Raw genomic sequence first — 12,130 nt, 5'->3', positions numbered from 1 at the left:
TTGTAAGATATGCATATAATTATTTTAGGCCCAAATTAAAGAGATATCAGACAAATCAAGATTAAAAGAGTCACCTGAAAACCCTTTAAAAGCTAATAGAATAATCAGCCGAAACCAGTTTGGCTCAGTGGATAGAGCTTTGGCCTACAGACTGAAGGGTTCTGGGTTTGATTCTGGTCAAGAGTAGGTATGTACCTTGGTTGCAGGCTCCTTCCCTGGCCTGAGCCCTGGTCAGGGCATGTGCAGGAGGCAACCAATCAATGTGTTTTTCTCACATTGATATTTCTGTCTTTCCCTCTCTTTGACTCTCTCTAAAAAAAAAAAAATCAATGGAAAAAGGTCCTTGGGTGAGGATATTTATCATCAATGACAAGAGAAGAAATAAATGAGGCAAAGCATTCAGAGGATAGAAAGAAATCACTATATCCCTAAGAAATAATATTATTTTGCCAAATATATGTAGCATCATTAACAACAACAACAAAAACTACTCTTAGAATTAAAGCCTCCAAATAAGAAGTATGTAAATTTTTCTCTAGACACAAAGTTTATAGATAATGTAAATAAATTCAGAGGGAGTAATAATGTTTATACAAAAATATAGTCTGTTCACTGAAGAAATAATTTATCAACCTTGTTAACAAATATCCTATGTTACGTAAAGGCAATTGGAAAATGACTGCATAAAAAGCCTTTAAAAACTTCAGTAAAATATGTATATTTCCTGAACAACAATAACAGTTGTTCTGACGTTTATCTCTAGAAAAATAAGAAGTGAGTGCAAAAATGAGAGAGTACTATGGTGTAAAAAGCCAACATTCTGATTCTGACCCTCTTTCTAATTGAGAAAAACCTCTGTTCTGACTATTTTCTTTTGTATTTTTATTTAGTGCTTTCCCATCAGTTGAAATACCTGGCAAGATGTGTTTCCCAATAAAGGTGTGTGGAATGGATACATAAACACTACTGTATTCATTTTCTGTGGCTACTATAACAAATTACTAGAAGCTTTATGGCTTAAAATAACACACTTATTCTATCACATTTCTTAAGTCCACAAGTCCAAAATCAATATCATTGTGCCACAATCAGGTGTCATCGGGCCACACTTTTTTTCAGAAACTGTAGGGGAGAATCTCTTCCTTGCTTCTTCCACCTTCTGGTGGCTGCCAGCATTCCTAGGTTTGTGGATGCATCATTCCAATCTTTAAGACGTTCATCTTCAAATCTCTCTCTGCTTTTCTTTTATAACAACTTAGGAGGTTGTGTTTAGGACCCACTCTGATACCAGATAATTCCACTATAGTATCCCCATTTCAGGATTCCTCTTCTTCTTCTTCTTCTTCTTCTTCTTCTTCTTCTTCTTCTTCTTCTTCTTCTTCTTCTTCTTCTTCTTTTTTAAAATATATTTTATTGGTTTTTCACAGAGAGGAAGAGAGAAGGAAGAGAGTTAGAAACATTGATGAGAGAGAAACATCGATCAGCTGCCTCCTGCACACCCCCCACTAGGGATGTGCGCGCAACTGAGGTACATGCCCTTGACCGGAATCGAACCCAGGACCTTCCAGTCCACAGGAAGGTCTCTATCCACTGAGCCAAACCAGTTTCAGCTATTATTATTATTTTTTAATGTTTACCCAAGGGCATGCTTCCCCTGTTTTTTAGAGAAAGAGGAAAGAAGGGAGAGAGAAACATCAATTGATTGCCTCTTGCATACACCCCAACCTGGGATCGAACCTATAACCTGGGCATATGCCCCAACCAGGAACTGAGCCCTGTACCCTTTGGAGTATGGGACATCGCTCCAACCAATTGAGCTGAACTGGCTAGAGCTCAAGATTATTAATTTAATCTGCAAAGACTTTTTTTAAACAAAACAAAACATGTAAAGTAACATTTACAGATTCCAGACATTAGGATGTGAATGTCTTTGGCGAGGGAACCATTTTTCACGATGAGACAAGAACATACTAAAAACTGATAAATGAAAAATGGAAGAGATGCCAAGAAAAGAGTACACCAACAGAAGAAATGACATTCCTAATACTCCCATGGAAGACTTTTATCATATTACAGTTAACATCTTTATTACCAAGGAAAACAAAAATTAAAGACAACTTTATTTGTTAAGATTAATGTGGCAATAAAGACATTTTCAAATAAAACAGCCAGTGCTAATAAATGAAGATTGGAAAATTATAGGCCTTTCCTCTGAAAGAAATACTATCAATTAATGTGGAGAATGTATCTATTAGGAATTTTGTGGGAAACATGATACAAAATCATCACTGCTAGTATAATGCTCTTGGGCTCCTTATGGGATAAAAGAACACTGGGTGGGTTATTTTCCCCACACCAACATTACATTTGCAGACTTCTGCAGATAGAAGAGAGAAAAGCAATATTTCCAAGAATTTTGATACTACAAAGGCTGAGAGAAAATGTTGAGTGAATTAAGCATTTTAGAAAATTTTATAACTCAGAATATAGAGCACTGATGAAATTTCTAAATATAATTTTGAAAAGAAAAAAGATAAATTTAAAATTCTTTAGAATTATGGAAATGTAGACTACATTATCATTATTATTTTTCTCCTGCTGTTTCTCTATCCTGCCATTCTCTCCACTGTATTATTGCACATTAGATAACCCAACAGAGAAGCAATTTAAAATTATAGGAAAAGAAGTCCTTTCATTTTATTTTCCTTGCTTTTCTGAATATTTCATTTTTTAAAATATATTTTATTGATTTTTCACAGAGAGGAAGAGAGAGGGATAGAGAGTTAGAAACATCGATGAGAGAGAATCATCGATCAGCTGCCTCTTGCACACCCCCTACTGGGGATGTGCCCGCAACCAAGGTACATGCCCCTGACCGGAACCGAACCCGGGACCTTTCAGTCCGCAGGCCGACGCTCTATCCACTGAGCCAAACCGGTCCCGTGCTTTTCTGAATATTTCAAAACCTCTACTTACGAGGAGCAAAGCAGAGATTTACATACATGCATGTCAGAGCATTTATTAACATTTCCTTTAATGTCCACATTTTAGTTTATCTTATAATTTTTTGTCATATATATTAGGCTTCTGCTTTCTTCTCCTCCCACAACTACACCAAAATTGCAACTAAATTACAGAACAACCATCATTGAGAACCACCGAAAACTGAATTCCTATAACTAAGGATATAAAGAAGAAGCCACCTGGAGACTAATAGATGGTAAAGACAGGAGCAGACAGGTTTCCCATTCACAGTTTGGTGGTTAAGAAACAGGAGGGGTGTCTCGGCTGAGGAGGTTTCCCCTAAGAAGTGGGGGAAACCCACTCCATATTGGGGTCCCCTGCCTGAGGCATCAGTGCTGGGATGAAAATTCCTGATGACATCTGTCTGTGAAAACCAGTGTGGATTGAATCTGAGTGAGATGGAGGGCTGCTGGATACCTGGGCACTGCAGGTATTAAAGGGCCTAAGCGCAGACTCACTCACTCTGAGCTCCGATGCTGAGGCCATAGTTTGAAAAGCCGCAGGGACATAAGGGAAGGAAATGAATTGACTGTATTTAGAACAAGACCTGGAAGGGAAAGGGCACCTCTCTCTGGGGACAGAAGAGCCAGCAAGTGCCATTGTTCTTATGCTGAGCCTTCTCCCAACCCAGCCCATAGGGACACCAAATTTGAGCTCTCCATTAACTTGGCTGACACTGTTGGCTACACCCTGATGATTCCCTGAGACTCTGCCCCACTTAACTTGCATGCCCAAACTGAACTACTTCCAGCAGCTATTCCAGTCAAGTGACAGACTTTCCTAAAATCCATTCAAGATGCAAACTTTCCTAAAATCTCTCAAAGGTCCCCAAACACCAAACAAGCAAAGGCTGCCCTGCCCAGGAGGGGGATGGGGGTGGGGTTGGGGGAGGGCTGTTTTTCTGTTTTCCGTGTCCATCACGGAAAACGACAGGTTCCTGAGTGGAGGAGCTGGGGATTAAGGAAGAAAGAGACCAGGGGCAGAAAAAGACTCATCAAGCTGGGCGCTAGGTGGGCGCCATCTCTCTGGAGAAGCAGCAAGGTAACCAAGCCATGCAGCAGGTTTTCTTATAGGGTCACAGGAGCTTATTTGCATTCTTAACTAGCATTACTGGATTTACATATCTAGACTTGCTCCTGCTGACACCTGGACAAAGGTATTCTGCCAGTGCCTCGGGCTCAGCTGACAATTTAAAGAATGTCCATGTGCCTTCTCAGGCGGCCCTCTACACTCCCCTAAGTGTGCCCCATACTAATTGCAAAGAGGCACCAAACCTTGACACTAACCCAAAGCAGGTGGAAACCAACCACAGGTTACTATGTAGCTCATACCAGGTGGCCCTGAGGGGGGGCACGGACTGGCTGGACTGGGCCTGTACAAGAGACACTCCCAAGAAGCCCCAGAACCAACACACGTAGTGGCCAGCTTCAGACCACACCAGAGCACAAGCCAACCAGCTCCACAAAGGAAGCACCCCCAGGGCAGACTCAGCAGGCACCAGAAGCCCCCTGAGGTGAATCCTACTTTGTCGGTCAGTCCCTGTAAAAAAGCTCGTCCACTGGAGTCAAGACCATTCCTCCCAGCCAGGAAACCTGAGGGTCAATCCCACCTATTGACATGCCAACAGCAATCAAAGCTCAACTACAACATGATGGAACACGGGACCCCCACACAAGGGACACTCCTGGAACACCTGGCTCAGGTGACCAAAGAGACTGCACCAATTGACCCCATAGGACACCTACTACATAAGGCCACTCTGCCAAGATGAAGAGATGTGGCAGATCTACCTAATACACAAAAACAATCACAGGGAGTCAACCGAATGGAGGAGACAAAGAAACATGTCCCAAATTAAAAACAGGTCAAAATTCCAGAAAAAGAACTAACTGAAATGGAGCCAAGCAATATTCTACTGGAAGCAGAGTTTAAAATACTTATAAAGATACTCAGTGAACTGAGGAGAAGAAAAATGAACACATTGACAATTTTAACAAAGAAATAGAAAACATGAAAATGGAGATAGAAAACAAAAAAGAATCAGTCAAAAATGAAGAATACAATAATGATGATGAATACATTGGAGGGAATCAATAACTGATTCAATGATCAGAACAAAGCAATCATGGTTAACAGAACATGGATTAATAGTTCTTATAACTATAGTTAGTTCCCAATATTCTATTTCTGCCCATAACATTTTCCCTCCGTCATTTTCCATCCACTGCCCCTACCCTGATCCTTGGCTATCCATCTCCTCTTAACCTTATTGCATTTGGGGTTGAACCTGATTGGTCTCCCCTACTGCAAATCCTCACTGTTCATCTCTCTTGAATAAAGTCTTTACCATCTTAGGAGAAGAATAAGAATAAGAATAAGAATAAGAATAAGAATAAGAATAAGAATAAGAATAAGAATAAGAATAAGAATAAGAATAAGAATAAGAATAAGAATAAGAATAGGAGGAAGAGAAAGAGGAGAGGAGGAAGAGGAGAAGGAGAAGAAGAAAAAGATAATGACAGTAATATAAATGTGGATGGGATAAGAGTCTAGATATTTTAGAAAGTGTTCAAACTTAAGTGACCATTAACTAGATAGATAGATAGATAGATAGATAGATAGATAGATAGATATAAACTTATATTGGTATATAGGAAGTACAAGGCAATCACAAACCAAAATCTACAAAAGATATCATAGAAATGAAGAAAAAGGATCCAGACACAGTGCTATAGAAAGTCATCAATATGAGAGAAAGGAGCAAGAGAATAAGAAAGGAACAGAGAAAAAGTACAAAAACAATCATAAAATAATTAATAATAGGCAATAACTACATACCTATCAATAATTACTATATATGTAAATGGAGTAAATGCTTTAATAAAAAGACATACAGTGGGCCCTAGCCAGTTTTGCTCAGTGGGTAGAGCATCAGCCCTGAAGGGTCCCCTGGTTTGACTCCAGTCAAGGGCATGTGCTTCTGTTGTAAGCTCCATCTCTCACCCTGGGAGGGGCAAATGGAGGAGGCAACTGAACGATGTGTCCCTCACACATCAATGTTTTTCTGTCTCTCTCCCTCCCTTGTACTCTCTGAAAATTAGTGGGAAAATATCCTCAGGTGAGGATTAACAACAACAAAAAGACATAAGGTGGTTGAATGGGCAAAGAAAACAAGACTTGAATATCTGTTGCCTACAAGAGACCCACTTCAGATGAATAGACACACAGACTGAAAGTAAAGGGTTTGAAAAGAGATGTCATTTTAATTGAAAGGGGAAAAAAAGCTGAGGTAGCAATATTTATATAAAACAAAATAGACTTTAAAACAAGGGCTCCAACAAGAGACAAAGAAAGGCGGTTCAAAATGATAAAGGAATAAATTAAACAAGAGGATGTAAATATCATAAACATTCATACACCCAACATGGGAGCACCTATATATATAAGGCAAATCATGACAGCCATAAAGGGAGGGAAGGATAGCAATGGAGTTACAGTTTAGGATTTTGATACCCTATTGATATCAATGGATAGATCATCCAGACAGAAAATCAGCAAGGCAACAGGGCCTTAAATAACACATTGAGACCACAGGAACTTAATTGATATTTTAGGACATTTCACACCAAAGTAGCAAATATACATTATTTTCAACTGCACATAGAACATTTTCAAGGATAGACCACATGTTAGGCCACAAAATAAGTCTCAATAAATTTAAGAAGACAAATCCTACAAAGCATCTTTTCTGATCACAATAATATGAATCTAGAAATCAATGACAAGAAAACTGAAAAATGCACAAACATGTGGAAACTAAATAACATACTACTAAACAATAGGTTAGCAACAAGATCAAGAAAGAAATCAAAGGAAAATAAAAACACAATGACCCAAACCCTATGGGATTCAGCCAGAGCGGTTCTAAGAGTGAAATTCATAACATTACCAGCTACATTAAGAATCTAGAAAAATCTCAAGGAAACAATCTAAACTTACACTTAATTGTCTAAAAAAGAAAAAAGAAAGCAATAGAAACAATCAATAAACCCTAGCCGGTTTGGCTCAGTGGATAGAGCGTCGGTCTGTGGGCTGAATGATTCCAGATTTGATACCAGTCAAGGGCACATGCCCGGGTTTCAGTCTCTATCCCCCAGTAGGGGGCGTGCAGAAGGCAGCTGATCAATGATTCTCTTTCATCATTGATGTTTCTATCTCTCTGTCCCTCTCCCTTCCTTTCTGAAATCAATAAAAATATATTTTAAAAAAAGAAAGAAACAATCAATGAAACCAAGAGCTGGTTCTTTGAGTAAACACAAAACAGACTCAACAAGAAAAAAAAAAGAAAAAAAAAAGAGGGAGGGCCCAAATAAAATCAGAAATGAAAGGGGAGCTGAAACAGGTTTGGCTCAGTGGATAGAGCATTGGCCTGTGGACTGAGGGGTCCCGGGTTCGATTTCGGTCAAGGGCATGTATCTGGGTTGCGGGCACATCCCTAGTGGGGGGTGTGCAAGAGGTTTCTCTCTCATCGATGTTTCTAACTCTATCCCTCTCTCTTCCTCTCTGTAAAAAATCAATAAAATATATTAAAAAAAGAAAGGATTATAAGGAAACACTATAATTATACACCAACAAATTAGACATCCTGGAAAAAATGGATAAATTCCTAGAAACATAGATTCTTCCAAGGCTGAATTAGAAACAGAAATTCTGAACAGACTTATTACTGTTAATGTAAAAAGATTCAAACCTGTAAAAGAACTTTTGTGAGTTTATTTGAGTCAAACTGTTGATAATTGCTGGGAAGCAGAATCTCAACGGATTGGAATAATGCTTCAGAGAAAGGCGGTTTTTCATCTATTTTTATACGTTGCTATCAAAGGAGGAGCTGTAAGTGGGTTACATGCAATCCATTGGTAATAGATTAGAGAGCCGGAGAAAGCAAAGCGAGGAAGCCTCTGGGATTGGATAAAGAGTAAAATGATAAGATACACACTTCTTTTACTGGAGTGAGTACAGGATAGCTAACAGACAGCAATTAACATGATAATAACAACAATGAAGGAATTTGTGGTATCTGTTTGGGTGTGCTCTGAGGAGACCAGAAAAAAGGAAAGTTGTTACCCCCACATTTCAATGATATGTTATCATATCGATAGATGCAAAAAGACAGTAAGCTCAGTTAAGGTAAAGGTTGACCTTGTCAGGGACAAGGTGACTACCCACAATAACTGCTTTAGTTAAGGTTTAATTTCAGATCATCCTTTGTGGTTGATTACTTTAGGTTTTTGAGTTTGCAATGTTGTGGGGTCAAACCCTGGTTCAAAATAAGACCACCGGAGGCTGATTAATTAATTTAAAAAAGCAGGCAAGGATTTATTGACTGGCCAGGACAGCCACAAGAGCACCACACGCAGGTGGACTCCAAATGACTGCACCGTTTTAGGGGTAGGCAGTCCCTTTTAAAGGTTCAAACCACAGGAATTTTCCTTTGTTCTAAATTCTAAATCCTAAAGACTAAATTCTAAAGACTGGGGACAGCCCGCTGGGTTGGTTCCCAGTCACATCCTGCTGGACATTGGAATGTGGCCCTATCTTGTGATAGCCGATAACACAGAAGCAGAGCTCAGCGGTTAGACTCTAAAGGCTATCTACAGTTTCTATCCCTGAAGCTACTGAGTCAGTGGGAATCATTTTCCTGTGGTCCTGGTCCCAGGCAAGGGAAAATTGCCTTAGCCTCCAGGTCTCCACCTGGAAGCTGAGGTAAGTACCCAGTGTTTTAATCAGATGCAGGGGCCAGACTTAGCAGGGTTAAAATTCAAACAGCAGTTTTTACCAAAGTATGGTTGCCACTATATTTCAGCAAGACTGCCATGCAGACATCTCCTGAGCTTGTCAGGTCAGCATGTGGCCCCTTTCGTCCATGTAACTACTAATGAAATGGAATTGGTAACCAAAAAAAAAAAAAAAAAAAAAAAAAAAAAACCCTCCAAGAAACAAAAGTTATGGACTTGATGGTGTCATAGATGAATTTTACCAAACATTCCAACAATTAATATCTATACTTCTCAAACTATTCAAAAAATTGAAGAAGGGAGATTGCTACCAAACTCATTTAATGAGGCTAGCATTACTATATGCCAAAACCAGAAAAAGACACTAAAATAAGAGATAGGCCAATATCCCTGATAAATTTTGATGCAAAAATTCTCAACAAACTATTAGCCAAATTCAATAATACATTAAAAAAGACCTATGGCACAATAAGTGGGATTTATTCTTGGGATGCGAAGTTGGAACAATATTTGCAAATCAATTGTTGTGACACACCACATTATAAAAATAAAAAAATATAAATCATATTATCCTATCAATAGATATAGAAAAAACACTGACAAGTGTTTCTACTAAGTGTAGAAACTACTCAATAGTATATCCTGCCTGGGACATTCATAGTATGTGTAATACCATCGGGAGGCTCTGAGAGAATGGAAGGTAGTGAAAGAACTTTACTTTCCTAACCCAGCATTGCTTGCTCTGTAAGTGAAACCGGACAATCAGTGGTCTGTGCTGCCTGTTGAAATATAGTGGCAACCATACTTTGGTAAAAACTGCTATTTGAGTTTTAACCTTGCTATCTGACTTCGATCTTCGATTACTTGCTTAAACAATAGGGTAGTTACAGGAGATTGACTCCCACTGACTCAGTAGCTTCAGGGGTAGAAACTATAGATAACCTTTAGTTCTGCTTTTGTATTATGGGCAAGGTAGGGCCACATTCCAATGTCTAGCAGGATGTGACTGGGAACCAACCCTGCGGGCTGTCCCCAGTCTTTAGAATTTAGTCTTTAGGATTTAGAATTTAGAACAAAGGAAAATTCCTGTGGTTTGAACCTTTAAAAGGAATTGCCTACCCCTGAAATGGGGCAGTCATTTGGAGTCCACCTGCGTGTGGTGCTCTTGTGACTGTCCTGGCCAGTCAATAAATCCTTGCCTGCTTTTTTAAATTAATTAATCAGCCTTCCGGTGGTCTTATTTTTGAACCCAGGGTTCGACCCCACAACACCTGTCACTACTTGAGCCAATTAAGCAGAGTCAGGGTTGAATCATATATGAATTTTTATTCCAAAAATGCCTGCAGTATGGGAAAGCGGCAGGTCAGCCACAAAAATCTTCTCTTCAGCCCCCCATAAGCCAGCTGCTTATATTGGGTAAAACAAAGGTTACATGGGGAAGTAGGGATTACAGATATGGGGAAGTAGGAGGGTGGGGTGAGCCACAGGGTTGTTAATCTTTCATGGTAATAGGCAGTTCTTTGAATGCGAATGGTTTCAAGGTTGATTCTTAGGTCCAAGGTTGACTCCAGGTCTAAGGTTGACTCCCAGGTCCTAGGGACTTACAACTTCCAACCAAGTTAAAATGTCCCTTCTTTAAAAATAAATAAATAAATAAATAAAATAAAAATAAAAAAATAAAAACATGTATTTTTATTGATTTCAGAGAGGAAGGGAGAGGGAGAGATAGAAACATCAATAATGAGAATCATTGATTGGCTGCCTCCTGCACATCCCCTAGTGGAGGTCAAGCCAGCAACCTGGGTATGTGCTCTTGGCTGAAATAGAACCCAGGACCCTTCAATCCGCAGGCTGATGCTCTATCCACTGAGCCAAACCAGCTAGGGTTAAAATGTCCTTTCTTTTATGAGAACAAGGCAATCATGGTTAATAGAGCATGATTAATATTTCTTAGAAACATAAGTAGTCCCCAATATTTTATTTTTACCCTTAACATAAGTATATCTATTAATATCCACAGATTGCACTTTGGGAAATACTGATCAAGCTTTTTTTATAGTTAGTTACCCTTTAAACCAGAGGTTCCCAAACTTGTTTGTGCTGTAGACCCCTTGCCATGTTTTTCGGTTTTGGGTAGACCCCCTACTTACCTGATATTGATTTTTTTGTAAATTTCTAACTGTAGTGAAGTTTAGTGTTAAAATTTAATAAAAAAATAATGTACCTACTTTTCTCCGGCATTCTCAAACAAAATAACACTGATTCACTATAATTTGTATGATAAACTACCAGTTTATATTTTTTTAAATATTTTCTCAGCACTTTCCTATTCAAGATTCAGGAAACGAATGAACGTATTTTTTTCACATTCATATTTATAGAGTGACGAATTGAACAAGTCGGTGCAAGTTCGCGAAGCTTTGAGACAAAAATTGGCAAGAATGTTTACTGCGCGTATGCTTGTAACAAGATGATACTGGTATATCATTATGTGCAGGTTTTTATCCTACAACTTACACAATTTTATAAACATATATAATAAATTTTTTACTTCATAGGTACTTTTATAAATAATTTATATATTTTTATATTATAAGATAATATGATGTAAGTAAATAGGTACTATCAGTGTATGTTGAGATCCACTATCTTGGACCCCCATTTTCATTTCATGGACCCCCAAATTTTTTTTTCGCTGACGTAGACCCCTTGCAGGTTGTCATAGACCCCTGGGGGTCGATATAGACCACTTTGGGAATCACTGCTTTAAACATTTCTCCTCTTCAGAGAATGGAGGCAGAGAGTTAGATATATGGACTTTGGATTCAGACAGCCTGGGTTCCAAACTTAATTCTGATATTTATCAGTTTTGTGACCTTAAGCAAATGACTTAACCTTTTTAAATATCAATCTTCCCATTTTTAAAATGAGCATCATAATAGCACCACTCTTATAGAGTTGTTGGAAAGATTTAAATAACTTCGATGAAGTTCTTAGTACCTGGCATATAGAAAGTTTTCAAAATTTTTATAATTATTACCAGGGGCCCAGTGCATGAAATTCATGCACTGGGGAGGGGTCCCTCAGTCCAGCCTTCCCCCTCTCACATACTGGGAGCCCTCAGGGATTTCCTAAGGATGCCTTAAGCCTGCCCCCCATTGGGAGCTGACCTAAGCCACAGTCTGGCCTCTCTTTGCTTGAGGCAACCAGGCTGATCAGGGGAAAGTGCCAGCCCCATCACCCAGCTGCTGCAGCCACTGCCAGTCACCGCAGCCACCAAGGTGTAGGTGTGTTCATCAACACAGACTCTA

This window comes from Pipistrellus hanaki (genome assembly GCF_964339955.1).
Source record: "Pipistrellus hanaki genome assembly, chromosome: 1".
Lineage (NCBI taxonomy): Eukaryota > Metazoa > Chordata > Mammalia > Chiroptera > Vespertilionidae > Pipistrellus > Pipistrellus hanaki.
This window is presented reverse-complemented; position numbering follows the sequence as displayed.